This window comes from Phaseolus vulgaris, chromosome 1 (assembly GCF_000499845.2).
Source record: "Phaseolus vulgaris cultivar G19833 chromosome 1, P. vulgaris v2.0, whole genome shotgun sequence".
NCBI lineage: Eukaryota > Viridiplantae > Streptophyta > Magnoliopsida > Fabales > Fabaceae > Phaseolus > Phaseolus vulgaris.
In genome coordinates, this window is record NC_023759.2 from 49047415 (window position 1) to 49069730 (window position 22316).

The following is a 22316-nucleotide window of genomic DNA, read 5'->3' on the forward strand; positions in this document are numbered from 1 at the left end:
GTACTCTCTTAAATATATTTATCTTGATTTTGGACTAGTGCTCAATTCGTATTTAGAAAATACATTATGTCAAAATTCATTTTTTTTTCATATAAAAAAAGGAGATTACAGTGTTAGATTTAAAGTTTAACAAAGTTATTTCATTAACACAAATCTTAATGTCTTCTACGAATTGATTTAATGTTATTGATTTTTTATTAAATATGAAAGATGTAGAGTATAATTTGGTTTCAGAGATGTTCTAACGAGTTTCTTAAGAGTTTTAGTAAAAAATAAAGAAATACGAATAAAAAATAAAATTAATTTTTGCAGAAAATGCAAGAAGAAAAAAAGATGATTCTGAAACATGGTAAACCAGAAATTTTACAATGGCAGCATCACTCATGATGGGAAGGAAACTGTTTACAGAGATAGTAGGAGATGTAAAATTGGAAATACGAAACCATTATCAAAGTTAAAATATGGTGAGTCCAAACCATTAAATTCTGAAAAGTACTTTGTTTATGTTTGAAACTAATAACAGACATTGAACAGGTGATTTATCAAATGAAATTATTTATGAAGTCATTTTTCTAACACCAATATCAACGATAACATATATTATCCCTATAAAAAATGACAAATGATTTGTTCTCAGTAGCTCCAACCAGATAGTAAATATTCTTGGCCGGCCGATCTTCTAACGGTTTTTTTTTATAAATATTTTTTTAGTAAAAAATAAAATTAATTTTTGCATAAACTAAAATTAACTTATGTATATGTTAAAAATAAAAATAAAATTGAAAAAAACTGAATAAGTGAGTTTTAAAAAGTTAGTACATATAATAAATTAACTTTAACTTATGAAAAGTTAATTTAAATATTTTTCATTCTTATTAAAAGGAAGTTTTATGCTTTTGTTTTGGAAGTTTTATGGTTTTGCTTTTTAAACCCTTTTGTTTAGAAGCTAGTAAAGTACTGGCTAGCATGTACATTACTAGACGAACTTTTGAGTCATTGAAAAAATGAAATTTTATGTTCCTGTCCACGTATTTTAAATTTGACGGTTAAAAAATATCGAAGTTATTTGATGTTTTAGATCAAATCCGAAAAATCATGAAGAATATTTGGAGATAGGAGAGTAAATGATTAAATTTAAATCATGCTTTTAATAAATTGGGAATATTCATGCATAATGATGTATTAAGTGGGTTGTGTCTAGATATTTTTATAAAGTAAAATTTATGGTTTGTTTGAGAAAAATTGGAAAACAATAGAAAGTGTTTTCTTGTTGTCAATAATATTACAAATTTGATTTTTTCTATAAAATTGTACGTGCTTTTATCTTAATATTGTACAAAGCTTCGCTTCAAACGATCTCGAGTGTAAGTTCAATCACTACAAGATAAAAAAGAAGGTTTTAATGAAGGTTATTTAGCAGATGTTAATATAATTCTAAGAATTGATTTAATTAATTGAGGTTTTTTCTAAAACATCAACAAAATAACATATGTTTTTTTCACCTTCAATAATTTTCAAAGGTTTATTTAAAAACTTCCGCAAAATAATGGAATTTTTTTAACCTTCGTTAATTTTCAAAGGTTTATTTTAAAACCTCGGCAAAATAACATAGATTTTTTAAAATTTCGTTTAGTTAATTTCCAAAGGTTTATTCTAAATTCTTATCAAAATAATGGAGTTTTTTTAATTTTCATTAAGTTTGAAAAGTTTATTGTAAAACATCAAAAAAATATTTTAGATTTTCTCAAATCTCAATAAATAAATATAATTAAAGTTTTTTATAAACAAATTATTAAAAATATAATTTTAATATATTTGATAACTAAATTTTTAAAGTGTAAGTTTGAACATATAAATTATATTAATTTTTGAATTATATAATTCAAAATATACATAAGAGTAAAGTTAGAGGAGTATTAAAGAAAGAATGATCATAAAAAAAATTAATAATTATACGCAATTATTGTACGTAATTATTGTACGCGCAGTTATACAAAATTAATTTGATAATTTGATTTGATAATGATAGGATTAGAGATGAAGAAACATGGTTGTTTAGTCTTCAATAATGAATTTAAAACATGTTTAATATTTGAACCTCTCTTACACTCTAACTGTCGAGATTCCTAAGTCTATTCATTCAACTGTTGTCAAAATCTTCAACGTCCATCCTATGATGTGTGCAAACTTATTCATCTGGACTACCTAGACCTTCATTGAACTAGATTATCTGAGATGCCGCCTTTTTTCAATGACTTGAAAACCCTCACAGTTTTGACAAATTTTTTCACAAACAGAGATAATAGCGATTGTAACATTGGTGTGATGGAGAATTTTCTAAAGCTTCTGGTTTATTATCAATCATGAATTTAGAAGAGGTGGTTGATGATGCTTTAAGGACATACTTGAAAAACAAAAAACACCTTAAAAAATTGGAGTTCATCTGGACAACAACACTGAATTTATACATACAGAAAGATACAAATGTGGTTGATAAGTTTCAGTCACACAAATATTTGGAAGGACTCATTATTGAAAACTTTGGTGTTAATTTTTTTGGTTGTTTTGAAAATCATTGGCGGAAGAAATTGCACAACCCTTCCATCTTTAGGACAATTGCCTTCTCTTAGTTTTTTTTTATCAGCAATAAATTGCCTTCTCTGAGTAGATTGTATTTAATTAGTTTTATCAGGTTGGAGTCGATTGATACAAAATTAGGTCGAATTAGATCGTTGACATTTCTTGAATTTAATAACATGCAATGAGTGGAAGGAATGACTGCATTTAGGGACTTTCTTTCACGTGTACACATTCATTAAATTATATTAATTTTTGAATTATATAATTCAAAATATACATACACTTAATTGGTACATACAGAAGAGAAGTGGTTATAACCAAATTTGCAGTCCTACAGGTTTCTTATGCTTCATAAAATATATTAATTTTAAAAGAAGAGTAGAGTTAGAGGAGCATTAAAGAAAGAATGATCATAAATTTTTTTTAATAATTATACGTAATTATTGTACGCGCAATTATACAAAATTAATTTGATAATGATAGGATTAGAGGTGAAGAAACATGGTTGTTTAGTCTTCCAGATTCAATAATGAATTTAAAACATATTCAATATTTGGACTTTTCTTACACTCTGATCCTATGATGTGTGCAAACTTATTCATCTGGACTACCTAGACCTTCGTGGAACTAGATTATCTGAGATGCCGCCTTTTTTCAATGACTTGAAAACTCTCACAGTTTTGACAAATTTTTTCACAAACAGAGATAGCGATTGTAGCATTGGTGTGATGGAGAATTTTCTAAAGTTTCTGGTTTATTATCAATCATGAATTTAGAAGAGGTGGTTGAAGATGCTTTAAGGACAGACTTGAAAAACAAAAAACACCTTAAAAAATTGGAGTTCATCAGACAACAACACTGAATCTAGACATACAGAAAGATACAAATGTGGTTGATAAGTTTCAGTCACAAATATTTCTCATTATTGAAAACTTTGGTGTTAATATTTTTGGTTGTTTTGAAAATCATTGACGGAAGAAATTGCACTACCCTTCCATCTTTAGGACAATTGCCTAATCTTAGTGGTTATAACCAAATTTGCAGCCCTACAGGTTTCTTATGCTTCATACAATATATTAATTTTAAAAGAAGAGTAGAGTTAGAGGAGTATTAAAGAAAGAATGATCATAATTTTTTTTTAATAATTATACGCAATTATTGTACGTAATTATTGTACGCACAATTATACAAAATTAATTTGATAATTTGATTTGATAATGACAGGATCAGAGGTGAAGAAACATGGTTGTTTTAATAATGAATTTAAAACATGTTCAATATTTGGACCTCTCTTACATTCTAATTGTCGAGAAGTCCATTCATTCCACTGTTGTCAAAATCTTCAACATCCATCCTATGATGTGTGCAAACTTATTCTTCTGACTACCTAGACCTTCGTGGAACTAGATTATCCGAGATGCCGCCTTTTTTCAATGACTTGAAAATCCTCACAGTTTTGAAATTTTTTTTCACAAAGAGATAGCGACGGTAACATTGGTGTGATGGAGAATTTTCTAAAGTTTCTGGTTTATTATAATCATGAATTTAGAAGAGGTGGTTGAAGATGGACGGTAACATTGGTGTGATGGAGAATTTTCTAAAGTTTCTGGTTTATTATAATCATGAATTTAGAAGAGGTGGTTGAAGATGCCGCCTTTTTTCAATGACTTGAAAATCCTCACAGTTTTGAAATTTTTTTTTCACAAAGAGATAGCGACGGTAACATTGGTGTGATGGAGAATTTTCTAAAGTTTCTGGTTTATTATCAATCATGAATTTAGAAGAGGTGGTTGAAGATGCTTTAAGGACAGACTTTGGTGTTAATTTTTTTGGTTGTTTTGAAAATCATTGGCGGAAGAAATTGCACGACCCTTCCATCTTTAGGACAATTGCCTTCTCTTAGTGGTTATAACCAAATTTGCAGTCCTACAGGTTTCTTATGCTTCATACAATATATTAATTTTAAAAGAAGAGTAGAGTTAGATGAGTATTAAAGAAAGAAAGATCATAAAAAAAATTAATAATTATACGCAATTATTGTACGTAATTATTGTACGCGCAATTATACAAAATTAATAATGAATTTAGAAGAGGTGGTTGATGATGCTTTAAGGACAGACTTGAAAAACAAAAAACACCTTAAAAAATTGGAGTTCATCTGAACAACAACACTGAATCTAGACATAAAGAAAGATACAAATGTGATTGATAAGTTTCAGTCACACAAATATTTGGAAGGACTCATTATTGAAAACTTTGGTGGTAATTTTTTTGGTCGTTTTGAAAATCATTGACGGAAGAAATTGCATAAGCCTTCCATCTTTATCATTATTGAAAACTTTGGTGTTAATTTTTTTGGTTGTTTTGAAAATCATTGGCGGAAGAAATTGCACAACCCTTCCATCTTTAGGACAATTGCCTTCTCTTAGTGGTTATAACCAAATTTGCAGTCCTACAGGTTTCTTATGCTTCATACAATATATTAATTTTAAAAGAAGAGTAGAGTTAGAGGAGTATTAAAGAAAGAAAGATCATAATTTTTTTTTTAATAATTATACGCAATTATTGTACGTAATTATTGTACGCGCAATTATACAAAATTAATTTGATAATTTGATTTGATAATGATAGGATCAGAGATGAAGAAACATGGTTGTTTAGTCTTCCAGATTCAATAATGAATTTAAAACATGTTCAATATTTGGACTTTTCTTACACTCTAATTGTCGAGATTCCTAAGTCCATTCATTCCACTGTTGTCAAAATCTTCAACGTCCATCCTATGATGTGTGCAAACTTATTCATCTGGACTACCTAGACCTTCGTGGAACTAGATTATCTGAGATGCCGCCTTTTTTCAATGACTTGAAAACTCTCACAGTTTTGACAAATTTTTTCACAAACAGAGATAGCGATTGTAGCATTGGCGTGATGGAGAATTTTCTAAAGCTTCTGGTTTATTATCAATCATGAATTTAGAAGAGGTGGTTGATGATGCCTCAAGGATAGACTTGAAAATCCAAAAACACCTTAAAAAATTGGAGTTCATCTGGACAACAACACTGAATCTAGACATACAGAAAGATACAAATGTGGTTGATAAGTTTCAGTCACACAAATATTTGGAAGGACTCATTATTGAAAACTTTGGTGGTAATTTTTTTGGTCGTTTTGAAAATCATTGGCGGAAGAAATTGCACAACCCTTCCATCTTTAGGACAATTGCCTTCTCTTAGTAGATTGTATTTAATTAGTTTTATCAGTTTCGAGTCGATTGGTACAAAATTAGGTCGAATTAGATCGTTGACATTTCTTGAATTTAATAACATGCAATGAGTGGAAGGAATGACTGCATATAAGGACTTTCTTTCCCGTGTACAATATATAGGGAAAATGTTGATTCATTATTCCTGGAGAACTTTTTTTACCATTGAACCATTGATAGTGCTGAAGTTTTTTTTGTTAAATAGCCTATCAAATGTTTGATCTTCACCAACAAACAATTAAGAAAATAATGATAATTAAATAATTATACGTAATTATTGTACGTCGCAATTATTGTACGCAATTAATTTAATAATGATAAAATTCATGATTAGTAAATCACTACCTAATTAACTTGTAATTTGGAGGGAGAAAATGTTTAAACTCAATAACAAAGAGAATATTTATGATATATTAATAATATATAATCTATAATAAATAAATTAAATAAATAAAAAGAATCTCAAATACAAATATTTTTTTTTAAAAAAAATATTAGTGTAGGTACTATAATGCTAATATTTTTATCCTAATAAGTAAAATTATAACTTCATGTACAATATATTAATTTTATTATCATTTATAATAAAATATTTAAATATATAATTTATTATAAATAATAATTACTAATTGTAAAAAATATATATTGGTTATGACTCTCACACATCACATTGGTGACATTGTTGTTTCAATTTGGAGCAGCAATTGAATTTTGTGAAAGAATAAGCTACTTTGGAATATCTTATCTTGTATCTGACTAAAGTGATGCATGAAGACTTCGAAACAGCAACTAAGAATGTAAAGTACTGGTCAGGAACAACAATCCTAATGCCTCTGGTTGGGGTATTTATTACTGATACTATACTGGTAGATTTTATATGAACTTGTAGTCCTATACCTAATGGTAAATCTACTTTTCCCTAATTAATGTGAACAACTTATCTTATTATACTTAGTAACTTATTGTAGTGTAGACTTGTCTAACACTAGAGAGATGATAGTATAATTGTGGACAAATGTCCCCAAGTCGTCTCTCAACTAATCCAATAGTAAAATCAGTTTATCAGGATTTAAAATCTCTTTGCAAGCAATAAAAGTTAGCAATAACAATAAAGATGAAAAGGGGATTTGAGATAGTTGTGCAAAAAATATAAAAAAGATTAAAATAGCAAATAAAAAGCAGTTGATCCCAAGTTCTTCCACCATTGAATTTTTTACAGGTTCTCTAAAGATTAATCTTTTCTCAATCCTCCAACAGAGCTAAACCAGATTGAACATGCGCCGATCTGATTCAACTAAAACTCACCAGTAAAGCATGCGTCTACTAGTTTAATCAATACCCACTTTGTTCATGCGTATATTCCATGGGAATGCTTACCTCCTCTCCCTTGAATCATGCGCACAAGAAATTAATTAGAACAATGCGAACTAACTAAGAAACCAAAGTTTAAGATAAGGAAGACTGTCAATCATGCGTTCAAGTACAACCTCTCACAAAAACCAGTTTTCCAGGAGATTAGACAATAAAAACAACTGCTATAGAGAATTAAAAATCGAAACTTTTATTGAACAAAACCTCAGAACTCAATGGGGAATTACCAAAGAATCAACCAAAAAGGTTTAGCCTTCCATGCGGAGACAAAACAAAAGAATTACTAAGAAGAAAATAAACTAAGAAAACCCTATGAAGCTCTCTCTTTTCTTCTTGATGCTTGTGTCCTTTTATAGGCTTTTCTGCTCCAAGGATCTTGGGAAAATATTGCATTTTAGATTTTGTAAACAGTTTCCACTTTCCATAATTCTTTTATTTTGCAGAAGATTTGCTTCCAATTCTGTTTATGGAATCTTGTAGCTTTTATTTTCTCTTTCTTCTCCTCAGAATTTGTTTTCTGTTTTGATTCAAAGAAGCAACTTGGACTTTTGCATGTTTGGCCCATTCACAAAGGTAGATGCTTCAAATAATTTACCCTAAAAACACAAAATTACCAAAGATAATAGTTAAGGCCCGAATAAACCCAATTATATGAATATTAATTAAAACAATGGATTTATTTATTATTATAGTCCAATAATCTATGAATAAGGCTAGTGAGTGTGAATAAATATATGCTCATCACTTATACTTGTACACCTCATTCATTGTTCAATAAATTTCACATGTACTGAAACTGTTTTTCTTTTTTTCAATTTTTTTTTATATAATTATGTATCATTACAAGCACGGATAGTCTTGTATGTTTTGTGTTGTTGTAAAACTAAAGCTCATTTCTTGGTGTGTCAACTAGGGACTAAGTGATAGGTCCCATTGTGTAGTTTATATGATTGAGAAAATTGAACACTTTGAAACTTAATTGTTGTTTAATGTAAGAAAATTACTCCAGTCTGAGAATTATTGAATCCGATTATATATTTTGAACCATGAAACAAATGAAGAAATTTAATCCCAATTTTTGTGTAAATTTCAGACAAATATGAAGCATTAAAAGAAAGAAAGCAAAGACTTAATTGGATTACAAGAAGGAGTAAAGAAGGAAAATATAAATGAAGCTATTACGAAGTGGACTTTAAGCCTAACTCAACCCCATAAAACCGGCTCATAGGGTTGAGGTTTGCACCCACTTATATACAATGAAAGGCTCTAATCTCTAGTCGATGTGGGATCTCCAACACACCCCCTCACGCCGAGAGTGATAGATAGAAGCTCGAGCGTGAGACTATATATTATGGGTGGTCCGATAGCGGCCCGATAGCGGGTGGCCTGATAAGCCCAACAAACACTCGCTAGGATAGGATCGAAATGGCTCTGATACCATATTACGAAGTGGACTTTAAGCCTAACTCAACCCCATAAAACCGGCTCATAGGGTTGAGGTCTGCACCCACTTATATATTATGAAATGTCCTTATCTCTAGTCGATGTGGGATCTCCAACACACCCCCCTCACGCCGAGAGTGATAGATAGAAGCTCGTGCGTGGGACTATATATTATGGGTGGTCCGATAGCGGCTCGATAGCGGGTGGCACGATAGGCCCAACAAATACTCGCTAGGATAGACTCGAAATGACTCTGATACCATATTACGAAGTGGACTTTAAGCCTAACTCAACCCCATAAAACCGGCTCATAGGGTTGAGGTCTACACCCACTTATATATTATGAAATGTCCTTATCTCTAGTCGATGTGGGATCTCCAACAGAAGCATCTCGCTAAAGCTAGAAGATTTAACTCAGGCTAAAATTATCCAGATTAAATTAATGGTGCAATACTAATCTAGTTCAAAATAGAATTGCTCACCCAAGCTAAAACAACACCAAATGATCTAGTCTAAGCTAGATTGACTCGCTTGAGCTAAACTTCATTAAATAAATTCTGGAACAAAGTTAAAACAGGAGCGGTGGAAAAGAAGTGAGGATTTTTATAGAGAAGTTAGTGAGAGGAAGAGAAGAAAACTATGTTCTCGGGAGAAGAATTTGCTAAGATAAACCCTTCTTATGCAAATCAGATCAAGAATGAAGATTGGAGGAGCTATCATGAGTGACTAAGTGCTTTTTAACTTGGGATTAAATGTAATCTAATCTGTCAAATGTATTCTTGGTGATATATATATATATAATATTTTCTTTTCTACTTGTTCTTGATATTTTCATGCTTATTGCTTGATTCTACCTTATCAATTGAGACTTGATTTTGATTCTTAAATTTAACCGAAAAATATTTTTAGGGGATAACTTGTAATGTTAGGAATAAATTACAGGTTATTAATTGCATCATAATTATGTTCATAAAGCTAGATGATTTATTAAATATCTGAAGAATCAGTGTTTTAGAATTCATCTTATGAATCTCATTTGTGAGGAATCAAGGTGAATGACTTTAAATTAAGCATCAAGAATAAGTAGTTTTGAGTATTATATATTGTATTATTCCAAAATACAGATGATTGAGATAAATGTAATTCAATCCCAAATATTTTTATTTACATTTGATAAGTTAGTTTCATTACTTGTTGAATCACGTCTTAAACTTTGAGTTATTTCTGGTACAAATGTTAATTTGGTTATGAAAAAACTCTCAAAATTATTTTCTACTTGAACTTCTTAATTAGAATTGTTCCCTATAGTTCTACATTCGTACTTTAAAAAGTACTATATTACAATTGATTTAGTTGTGAACCATGTCTGAATTCATCCAAGTATAAAGCCTTGTGACACTGGGATATGCCAACAACCAAGAAAGGTTCATGAAGCGTTTTTCTTTTTTCCCCTTTATTGTATTTCTTTAGGTACGGGAGGATGCAAACTATGCTTGGAAAGCTTTGGAGCTGACCAATTTGATGATGGTCACTTGGAAGAAAGAAAGAAGAAAATGTCTTTCTTCAATTGGTGGAACTTTGAATTGTGCTTCGCGTTGGTGCTTAGTGCAACAATGATTGTTTATTTTCAAGACTTTGTCAGTTGTGGAGTTGCTTTTCTCATCATAACTTTTCTTATGGCTCTTACTATCATAGCTTTCTGTGTGGGAAGACCATTTTATAGGTACAGAAGGACAGGAAGAAACCCTTTAACCCAAATTTTACAAGTTTTAATTGCAGCTGTTAGGAAAAAAGAAATTTGTCTTATCCTTCAAATCCTGCTTTTGTTGTATGAGGTCCAGAGTCAGAGAGGTCCAAAGAAAGCCTTTTGAGACTCACTAACAAGCTCAAGTATTTATCACACAAAGACCTCGTTAAATTGATAATTAATATTTTCATTGTTCGAATTTAGAGGCATAGATTGTGTAAATGCCATGTACATATAATCCAATGACAAATTACGATATAGATATTTTTATAATAATTATCTTAAAAATTTATCCAATTAAAGAATAAAAACTTTTACACAAATAATATATGCCTACTAAATTCATTAGTGGAAATTAACACAAATCAATTCAATGAATAGTTTCCTTGACAAGGCTGCAATAATTGATGAGGAACATGTTGAGGAGAAGAACAATCCGTGGAGACTAGCAACAGTGACAAGAGTCGAAGAAACAAAACTCATTATAAATTTAGTTCCCATATGGCTAACTTCATTAACTGTTGGAGTATGTATAGCTAAGGCACAACACTCTTCGTTAAACAAGCAGCTGCAATGAACTTAAAGATAAGTGACAACTTCAAAATCCCAGCCGCTTCCATGTCCTCTCTTTCAGAGATGTTCTAACGAGTTTGAGAATCTGACCTCACCTTGCTTGAAGGAGCATCCATGGGGAGATTTTCTCTTCACTGGATTTGTGGCAATGCGCACTGCCATGGGGACTATCATGGTGGATACTTATGCAACTGGTTATTTTCAGAAACACCATTCTAAGGAAATACAGAGTGAGAATGAGGAGGATGTGGAGAGAGGGGCACGAAGGGCACGTTCATCTCTTCACACGCATACAACGCATGGCTATGCTCATGGCCCTGTTCACTCCTATGATCACTCCTCCCAGCTTCTTCGCCATCGAGTCATATCACAGGTGTTGGAGTTGGGAATTATTCTTCATTCTGTTATCATTTTCATTGGGAGCTTCAGAGGCTACGTTTAGGGGCCAATATTTCTCTTCTCCTTAGAGCTGGTTTGATGTCTCTCATAGCTAAATGGGAATCCTATATATGTTGGATTTACACAATTTTTATTTTCTCCACAATACGTGTATTTTCTTTTTTTAAATAGATGAAGTGTTTTTTTTTTCATTTCCCTCTAGTATATCTCCTTGGGTGCTGGAGGATTAAAATCATGCTTATTAAACCCTAAACTTTATACTTGGGATGAATTGAGACATGGCCAACAGACTTAATCCTTATTAACACAAACAAGTAATAAACTTTACTTTTCATGACAACACAACGGTGTATCAAACTATCAGTGCTTGTAGTGATGTATAATTATATAAACAATTTAGAAAAAAAAATCTTGCCTGAGGTGTGTCTAACTGATCGATCAATGCTGTGCACATCAACTAGGGGTATAATGTTGTGCACATTGACTATGGGGAAACAGTAGATTTACCATGAAGTAGACAAAACAGGAACCTATAAAACCCCCAACCAGATACATTAGAGTTTCATGCATCACTCTAGTTAGGCACGAGATAACAAGTATCTTACAGAGGACAAAAAGAGAGGCTTTCCATACACCAGTGGAAGAGGCACTCTGCCTTTATAGTCCACAGATGCATGTGCACCCTTTTCTCTTTACTTTTCTGAGTTCTATCTCTCTCTTCTCCATTTCTTGCTGCATCTTTACATTAGGTAAGAGATAACCTCATTAGGTAGTACATTTAAAAGCATGTAGTAAAGAGAATTGTTATTTAGCAGGTTCTCCATGTTCCTCTCCAAACTACTCAATCTGTTACAATCCTTTCCCTACACTCAATCTCTCACAATCTTTTCTCTACACTAAATCTGGATTCAGTTACTTACTTCACTTCAACAATAAAGTTAACTATTTTTTAGCTGAAATAGAACTGAGTCCACCTAACAGAAATTAAAACTATGTGGTGTGGCAATTGTAATTCACTACAAGAAAAAATAGTTTTAGTGATAAAAGGTTAATGATAAATATAAAATTTGTCACTATTTATATATTATTTGTGACTATTTTTTTATTGTCACTAATATTGTTTATAATAGTGACAAAACTAAAAAATATCACAATAAATATATTAAAATTAGTGATACAGATAAAATTTGTCACTATTTATCTATTATTTGTGACTACTTATTTTATTTGTAACAAATGCTATAGTGACAAAATTAAGATATGTCACAATAATTATTAAGAACACATCATAAATAATTACTAAAAAATATATAATATTTTTTTATAATAAGAATATATTAATATAAATTTATTAAATATTTATAAATTAATTATTATTTTTATCAATGATAAATTATTAATTATTTGTCTGTTAAAATATGTCTAACATTATTTTCATTTTATGATAATATAATTAACCGTGATAAGTATAAAAATTATGACTATTTTTTTAATTTGTCACAAAAAGTTAAAAAATAGTTGTTCTACTTTAGATTTGAAATCAAAACCCTTTAATGAAAAAAATTCATTATTTCCACTATACCACTTTAGAATTATCACATTGCTTGTATCAATATTAATATGTCATAAATTCATTTTTACGAAAAAATTATTAAATTTATGTTATTTTATACTTAAATGTATGATGTTCTTTTTCATAAGTCAATATTATTTTTATTTTGTGATAATGCAATTAATAGTGTTATATATAAAATTAGTTACTATTTGAATATTAGTTGTGATTATATTTTAAGTTGTCACTATTTGCATATTAGTTGTGACTATATTTTAAGTTGTCACTATTTGACTATTAGTTGTTACTATATTTTAAGTTGTCACTATTTGCATATTACTTGTGATTATATTTTAAGTTGTCACTATTTGTATATTACTTGTGACTATTTTTAAGTTGTCACTAAATTTTTATTAAAAATAAAAAATATACACATTATAAATAATTATTTATTAATGTAAAATACCATATGATAAATTTATTTTTCTTTTAATAAAAATATAATTAAGAAATTTTTTATTGAATTTTTATAAATTAATAATGATTACTTAATATAAAATATTATAATACTAATTTCATTATTATTATATCACTAGTAATTGTGAAAAAAATATTAATTTTTTATTTATTTTAAATTTGAACCCATAACTTTTATTAGAGAAAAATTTTACTTTCATTATGTCACTCTACAATTACAATACTTATTTTTACACGATCGGTCGGTCACGGAGACAGAGTGACTGACTCGTCTAGTACTGGCCGGTACATTAACAATTTAAGAAATTATACAACTAATGTGTGAAAGTGAAAAAGAAACCATATAATTAGAATTCATGAAAATATAATTATAAAATATAAATGATTAAGTACAAAGTTTGTTATTATGTATAAATGCATAAATATAGAGGATAATGAATCAATCTCTATTTGTAGGCTTTTAGTTATAACTGGTTAAAAATATTAAAAAATAAGTTTGGATCTTATAAATTAGTTAGCCATAACTAAATCAGTTATCATTGTATTGTTCTCCACATATGTTGAAAGAAGATATATCTTCAAATATCTCAGAGTTAAGATACGAATAAGATGTTAGTATTTAGGCTTATTATGAGAAAAATGCAATTATTCTCTTTGAAATTAGGTTTATCAATGTTGTCAATATTCTCTTACAAAAATGCAATTATTCTCTCCTCAACATTACTCAAAAACTCATGTTTGTATGTTTGTGAATATCTAAAACCGAAGGAGTTGTTTTCGTGAGATGTCTAATCTGAATAATAATAATATTAATGATATTAAATATATAAATATTATTAATAATTTTTATATTATTAATTATATTAATATTATTAATTATATTAATATTATTAATTATATTAATATTATTAATTATATTAATATTATTAATTATATTAATATTATTAATTATATTAATATTATTAATTATATTAATATTATTAATTATATTAATATTATTAATTATATTAATATTATTAATATTATTAATATTATTAATATTATTAATATTATTAATATTATTAATTATATTAATATTGATAATCATACTAATAAGTATAACAATAATTAAAACATGACAAATTATATTAATAGATGTAATGGTTAAAGCTTTTTTGGTTATTGAGAGACTTGGCTTCGAGTCTCACCTGGTACAGTTTATTCCTAATATTAATAATAATTATAATAAAATATATAATATTTGTGAATGATATAGGTGCGATTACTTTAATGAAAGGGTTGTTTTGGAAGTAAACTCTCTCTCTTTATTTATTTATTTATTTATATATATATAATAATAATAACTGTGAAGCAACTCCTAGTTGTTTATATGATTTATTCATCGTGGCCCTTTACAATAACAAAGGAGTGTATCTACGGCTGTTGATTGAAATCAAAAGTTACACTCCAAAGCACATAATTTTTTATTAATAGAAAAGGTGGAGAGATCATCAACTGTAACCAACACCAACAATAGATTGTATAAAAAGGTGAAGAGATCATTAACTGTAACCAACACTTGAATTTGTAAAGATGGAGCAGGAAATGAAGAGAAAGGGAGGTGAAAGTGAAGAAATAGAAGACCAGACATGGGTGCGTGAAGCATGTGTTGATTATAAGGGCAGAGTTCCTCTCCGTGCTGCCACTGGTGCAGGGAAAGCTTCTCTATTTGTGCTTGGTAAGATACCTCTATAAATAATAAAATTATGAGTTAAATGTGTTGAATATGAGCATAATAAATTGGTGATGGTATTTGGATTTGGAGCAGCAATTGCAGTGACTGAAAGGATAATCTTTTTTGGATTATCGAGCAATCTTATAATGTACTTTACTAGAGTGATACATCAAGACCTCAAAACAGCAACCAATAATGTAAACTACTGGAGAGGAGCAACAACATTGATGCCTCTAATTGGGGGCTTTGTTGGTGATGTCTACACCGGTGGATTTCGTATGGTTATCCTTTCTTCCATTCTATACCTTACGGTATATTATATTCATCTTTCTTTTTCTCAATTTCTCTACTGCATATCTTTTACATGCAACTTAATTAGTAACGCATAAATTTACACTGTATATTTCAATTTCTTTATTCATACCATCTATATGCAAGCTAGATAACAAAATAATTACTCATTCACTATATTATATACCATTTTATAAATTAAACAATTATTGATATTTAAAATAATTTCTATTACTAATAAAAATTTATAAAATAATTTTTAAATTGATATTTAACTATTAGTTGTCAAGGTTTTAGCTACTAATTATTTATGTTCTAAATTATTTTCTATTAGTCTTTTAAAGATTAATTTAGAATCTAAAATAGTAGTAACTAAAACTTTGGTAACTAATTAAAATACCAATTTAGAAAGTATTTTATAATATTTTATTAATAACAAAAATCACATTAAATATCAATAATTTTATAGTCTCTAAACTAGCATCTAATTTAGTCAATATAGTGATTAATTATTTTTTATTTTTAAATTTAACTACTATTTAATGATTTTCTTGTAGTGTATATTATGTTAATATAAATTATATATAGTTCTATACACTACAAGAAAATTATTAAATAACAACTAAATTTAGAGAGAAAAAATAATTAGTCACTATATTAACTAAATTAGATATTATTTTAAAAATTAAAAAATTATCCGTATCTAAAGTGGTTTTTATTATTAATAAAAATTTATAAAATGGTTTCTAGATTGATATCTAAATTAACTACTAATATTTTAGATTCTAAATTAGTATGCAAAAGACTAATAGAGACTAATTTAGAATATAAAGTAATAAGTAACTAAAATCTTGGTAGCCAATAATTAAATACCAATTTAAAAACTATTTTATAAATTTTTATTAATAATATATAGAAACTACTTTAGATATCAACAATATTTAGTTTATAAGATAGAATAATAACTAATTATTTTTTATTTCTAAAGTTAGTTTTTATTTAAGGATTTTCTTGTAATGATATATTGTTTTTATGCAAAAATAAACCTCATTACTTGTTCAATAAAACCAGGGATTAAGCATGCTGACCATGTCTCAATTCATCCCAATTCTAAAACCATTCAAGAATGAGACAAGTGATGAACCAAGTAAGGTTCATGAAGCGGTTTTCTTCGTTGCACTATACAGTATTGCCTTGGGTATTGGAGGATTCAGACCGTGCTTACAAAGCTTTGGAGCTGATCAATTTGATGATGACCACCTTGAAGAACGAAAGAAGAAGATGTCTTTCTTCAACTGGTGGAACTTAATACTCAGCTTTGCGTTGCTACTTGGGACAACCGTGGTTGTTTATGTTCAGGACTTTGTCAGCTGGGGAGTTGCTTGTCTCGCCTTCACTATTTTTTTGGCTCTCACTGTCATTGCTTTTTATGTGGGGATGCCTTTCTACAGGTACAAAATGAGGCCAAAACAAAACCCTTTCGTGGCAATTATACAAGTCCTAATTGCAGCCATAAGGAAAAGGAATTTGTCTTGTCCTTCAAATCCCGCTTTATTGTTTGAAGTCCCAGAGTCACAGAATTCCCAAGGAAGGCTTCTAAGTCATACCAACAGTCTCAGGTACATTACCTTGTTTGAAATAATTGAGCATATGTATTGAATAGTATTAATTCTACTGAATTTTAGTAAACAAGTTCAACTATAATATAGTGCTGATAAAAAAAAAAATACTATTCAATACAATGAATGAATAGGTTTCTTGACAAAGCTGCAATAGTTGAAGAGAAAAATACGGAGGAAAAAGACAGTCCATGGAAATTAGCAACAGTGACAAGAGTGGAAGAGACAAAGCTTATTCTGAATGCTGTTCCCGTATGGCTAACTTCATTATTAATTGGAGCATGTATAGCATATGGCACAACACTCTATGTCAAACAAGCAGCCTCTATGAATTTAAAGATAAATGATAGCTTCAAAGTCCCACCAGCATCCATGTTATCCCTTACAGCCTTTAGCACCCTAGTATCTGTCCCAATATATGACAGAATTGTTCCAATTCTAAGGAAAGTCACTGGTAATGAAAGAGGCATTAGCATCCTTAGGAGGATTGGCATAGGCTTAGCATTGTTAACCATAGACATGGTTGTTGCTGCCTTAGTAGAAACAAAGAGACTAAGAATGGTTGGACATGAAGTCCTAACAAGAGGGGGAACCAAGCCTGTTACTATGCATGTGATGTGGTTGATACCCCAATACTCCATTCTTGGTATTGGAAATTCATTTTATCTAACTGGTTTGCAAGAGTATTTCTATCACCATGTTCCTGACTCAATGAAAAGCTTAGGAGTTGCTCTATATCTTAGTGGGATTGGAGCGGGATTTTTCTTGAGTACCTTTATAATAAATATTGTGGCCTATGTCACGGAAATAAATGGCAAAGGTTGGATTGCAAAGGATGTAAATTCAAGTCGTCTAGATAAGTTTTACGGGTTGGTGGCTGGATTAAATGTTTTAAATTTGTGTATCTTTGAATTATTAGCAAGGAGGGAGTCATATAAGACTAGGAAAGCTACGGAAATTGATGGTTCTAATAGTGATGGAGTGGAAACACTGCCATGATGCATGTAAGTGACTCAAATGTACCTTTTTTTTTTTTTTTTCTTCATGATCAATTACTATGTAATATGTTGTTCCCTTTATATTTACTGAATTTCAGATTCTTCATATTATTTAAAGGATCCGTACTTACTTTGGAAGACCATATAGAACAAGAATAACTGTAACTTAACATTTTTTAAGGAGCTTTTGAGTTGAGTTGCTACTATCAACTACTAGTTCATGTGATCGTTTAATTTTACAACTCAAGCATAACAACATAAATTTGGACGATACATTGTTTTGTATCATTGTATTTCTAGAACTTTAATTATCATTATCAAAGAATATGCTTATTTTTATTTATTTTAGTATTTAATTTTAAAAAAAAATAAAATGATATCATTTTTTAAAAACATAATGAGGGTTTTAAAAATTTGTTTTAAAATGATATACAAATTAATGACAAAATCAAATAACAGAAATTCAATTGAAAAACATAAAATATTTTTTATTTGAACACTATAAATGAGAATACAAGGTCTCAACTAAAAATTGGAGTTAAAAATTAACTAATACTAAATGAATTGTTATACATAATTTTATGTTTGGTCAAGGCTTAGTTAAACCAGGAAAAAAAAAAGTAACTAACGGACAGTAGGTGCCACCTATCTCAATAAAAAAGAAAAATATTATTTCACACTGATTGCTCCACCAACATCCTACTAAATATTAATATTTTAATCATTTTTAAATTTTTAAAATTTTAAAAATTATTTTAATATTTTGCATTTTGCCTATATTTTTATTAAAGACATTTTTTTTATTTTTAAATTTTTTTATTATAAATATTAATATTTTGTTATGGGTGTAAAGTGGAGCAAGATGTAAAAATATTATTTTAGAAAAAAAAAACATTTGTTGATATCTGATGAAAGTGAAATAAAATACCACAACCATTAATATTGATTTTCCTGACATTACAACTCAATAGGAATATGGAATATTGCTTTTCATGAGATTATTAATGGAAAGAACTTATGACTATCATATGATTAATTAATGTAAGAAAATATTTTTTCGCAACATTCCATAATAGAATTTCCAGTCTTAATATTCATAATGAATAGGATGCGACATTATTTAAAATTATTTCAAGTGTGGACTGAGTTTATGTGGATTCAGTTTTATTTCACCTAAATATAAGTAAAATTATTATTAAAGTAACTAATCCCTTATTTTGCTGCCATAAAAGAAGGAAAGGAAGTGACTGATGGTACTTTACATAGAACATCACAATCGGTTCGCTCTATGCAGTTAGCACTACACATCTGATATATTATTGTTTTTTGAAGCTACTAACATTAAGAATTTCTCAATTCTAGAAATTTGTTTTGTATTAGTATTCTTTACATTGTGTGGTGATGAAGTTTTAAGTTAAAGAGCAATTCATTTGACTAAATACCTTCTACCTTCGTCTATATAACATTCCATCTATGACCCTTCTACTTTTCACTTTCCATTTGTAAAGACGGAGAAGAAATGGAGAAGACAGAGGGAGGTAGAACTGAGAAAAGTGAAGAGAAACGGGTGCATGATGCATCTGTTGACTATAAAGGCAGAGTACCTCTCCGTGCTTCCACTGGTGCATGGAAAGCTGCCCTCTTTGTCCTCAGTAAGATTTTCACATCAGCTTAGTTTTCTATAATCATTTCAATTCTGATGTGTAGTTCATTTTATAGCTTTATTTTCATCATGAACTAAGAAATGTATTCCAGCTAGTGAAAAAAAAGTGGCATGTCCTAGAAAGAGTGTTAGCATACACTGTTACTGTAATAGAAAATTCATCTTCCAGTACATATGCATACAAAACTAGAGAAAAATAAAATTTTCCTGAACAATTTTAGGAGAACTTTCTTCTTCTTTTATTGATTCTTGTTTCTTCTTTTATTGGTTCTCGGTAATCGAAAACAAGTTACTATAAAAATGTTCAATATTTGTGTTTGACTTGTATGATCACAACATAACTCTGTTTCAATTTGGAACAGCAATTGAATTTAGTGAAAGAATAAGCTACTTTGGAATAGCCACTAATCTTATCTCGTACCTGACTAAAGTGATGCATGAAGACCTCAAAACAGCAGCCAAGAATGTAAACTACTGGTCAGGAACAACAACCCTAATGCCTTTGGTTGGAGGATTTGTTGCTGATGCATACACTGGTCGATTTTATATGGTCCTGTTCTCCTCCTTTGTATACCTCATGGTACATCTACTTTTCTCCTAATCAATGGGAACAACCTATCTTATTATACTTCTTAACACAGTGCTGGAATTATTTTTCTTTTTTCCAACTTTGTTTATATAATTATATATCACAATACACTGTTGTGTTAAAATAAAGCTCATTTATTGGTGTGTGAATAAGGGATTAAGCTTGTTGACCATGTCTCAATTCATCCCAAGTATAAAAGCCTTGCGACACTAGGATATGCCAACAGCCAAGAAAGGTTCATGAGGTGCTTTTCTTCTTTTCTCTTTATTGTATTTCCTTGGGTACTGGAGGATACAAACCATGCTTGGAAAGATTTGGAGCTGATCAATTTGATGATGATCACTTGGAAGAAAGGAAGAAGAAGATGTCTTTTTTCAACTGGTGGAACTTTGCAATGTGCTTTGCGTTGATGCTTGGTGCAACCGTGGTTGTTTATGTTCAAGACTTTGTCAGTTGGGGAGTTGCTTGTCTCATCATAACTATTATTATGGCTCTCACAATCATAACTTTCTATGCGGGAAAATCATTTTACAGGTATAGAAGGACACAAGGAAACCCTTTAACACCAATTTTACAAGTCTTAGTTGCAGCAATAAGAAAAAGAAATTTGTCTTGTCCTTCAAATCCTGCTTTGTTGAATGAGGTCCCAGAGTCAGAGAGGGCCAAAGGAAGGTTTCTGAGACTCACTAGCACACTCAGGTATATCATATACAATAGTTTTACTGATTTTTATTATAATTATTTTATAAATTAATCCAATCAAACAATATTTAGTTAGATTATAACAATATATGCCTATTAAATTCATTAGTTGAAATTAACGCAAATCAATTCTATAAATAGTTTCCTTGACAAGGCTGCAATAATTGAAGAGGGACATATTGAGGAGAAGAATAATCCATGGAGATTAGTAACAGTGACAAGAGTCGAAGAAACAAAACTTGTTATAAATTTAGTTCCCATATGGCTAACTTCATTAACAGTTGGAGTATGTGTGGCTCAAGGCACAACGCTCTTTGTCAAACAAGCAGCTGCTATGAACTTAAGGATAAGTGACAACTTCAAAATCCCAGCAGCTTCCATGTCCTCTATTTCAGCGGTTGGAACCTTAATAATTGTCCCAATATATGATAGGATTATCGTTCCAATTCTAAGAAAAGTCACTGGTAATGAAAGAGGCATCAACATCCTTACCAGGATCAGCATTGGTATGGCACTGTTTGTCATACTCATGGTTGTTGCTGCCATAGTAGAAGCGAAGAGACTAAGAATGGCTACACATGACGCCCTCTCAGTATGGGAAACCGACCACAATTCTATGAGTGTGTTGTGGTTGATACCTCAATACTTAATCCTTGGCTTTGGGAATTCATTTTCTATAGTTGGTTTGCAAGAGTACTTTTATGATCAAGTTCCAGACACAATGAGAAGCTTAGGAATGGGTTTATATCTAAGTGTGATCGGAACAGGATACTTCTTAAGCAGTTTTCTGATAATAATTGTGGACCATGTCACAGGGAAGAATGGCAAAAGTTGGATTGGGAAGGATATCAATTCAAGTCATCTAAATAGGTTTTATTGGATGTTGGCCATCATAAATGCTTTAAATTTGTGTCTCTTTCTGTTTTTTGCAAAGAGGTATACTTATAAGACTGTGCACAGGACAGTTATAGAAACTGATGGTTGTAAGAATGATGGAGTGGAGATAGTGGTATGATAAAACCGACCTGAGATGCTCCTCATGATTTGCTATAATTTTTACTTAACTAAATATGATTATACAATAAGGTACTCTCTTAAATATATTTATCTTGATTTTGGACTAGTGCTCAATTCGTATTTAGAAAATACATTATGTCAAAATTCATTTTTTTTTCATATAAAAAAAGGAGATTACAGTGTTAGATTTAAAGTTTAACAAAGTTATTTCATTAACACAAATCTTAATGTCTTCTACGAATTGATTTAATGTTATTGATTTTTTATTAAATATGAAAGATGTATAGTATAATTTGGTTTCAGAGATGTTCTAACG

At 29.7% G+C, this 22316-nt stretch overlaps 2 pseudogenes; both read left to right on the plus strand.

The window, feature by feature from the left end:
* The first annotated feature begins 346 nt into the window (after positions 1 to 346).
* Positions 347 to 11051, plus strand: LOC137816112 (protein NRT1/ PTR FAMILY 5.6-like; annotated as a pseudogene).
* A 3868-nt stretch (positions 11052 to 14919) lies between these two features.
* Positions 14920 to 21998, plus strand: LOC137815025 (protein NRT1/ PTR FAMILY 5.7-like; annotated as a pseudogene).
* Positions 21999 to 22316: the final 318 nt, after the last annotated feature.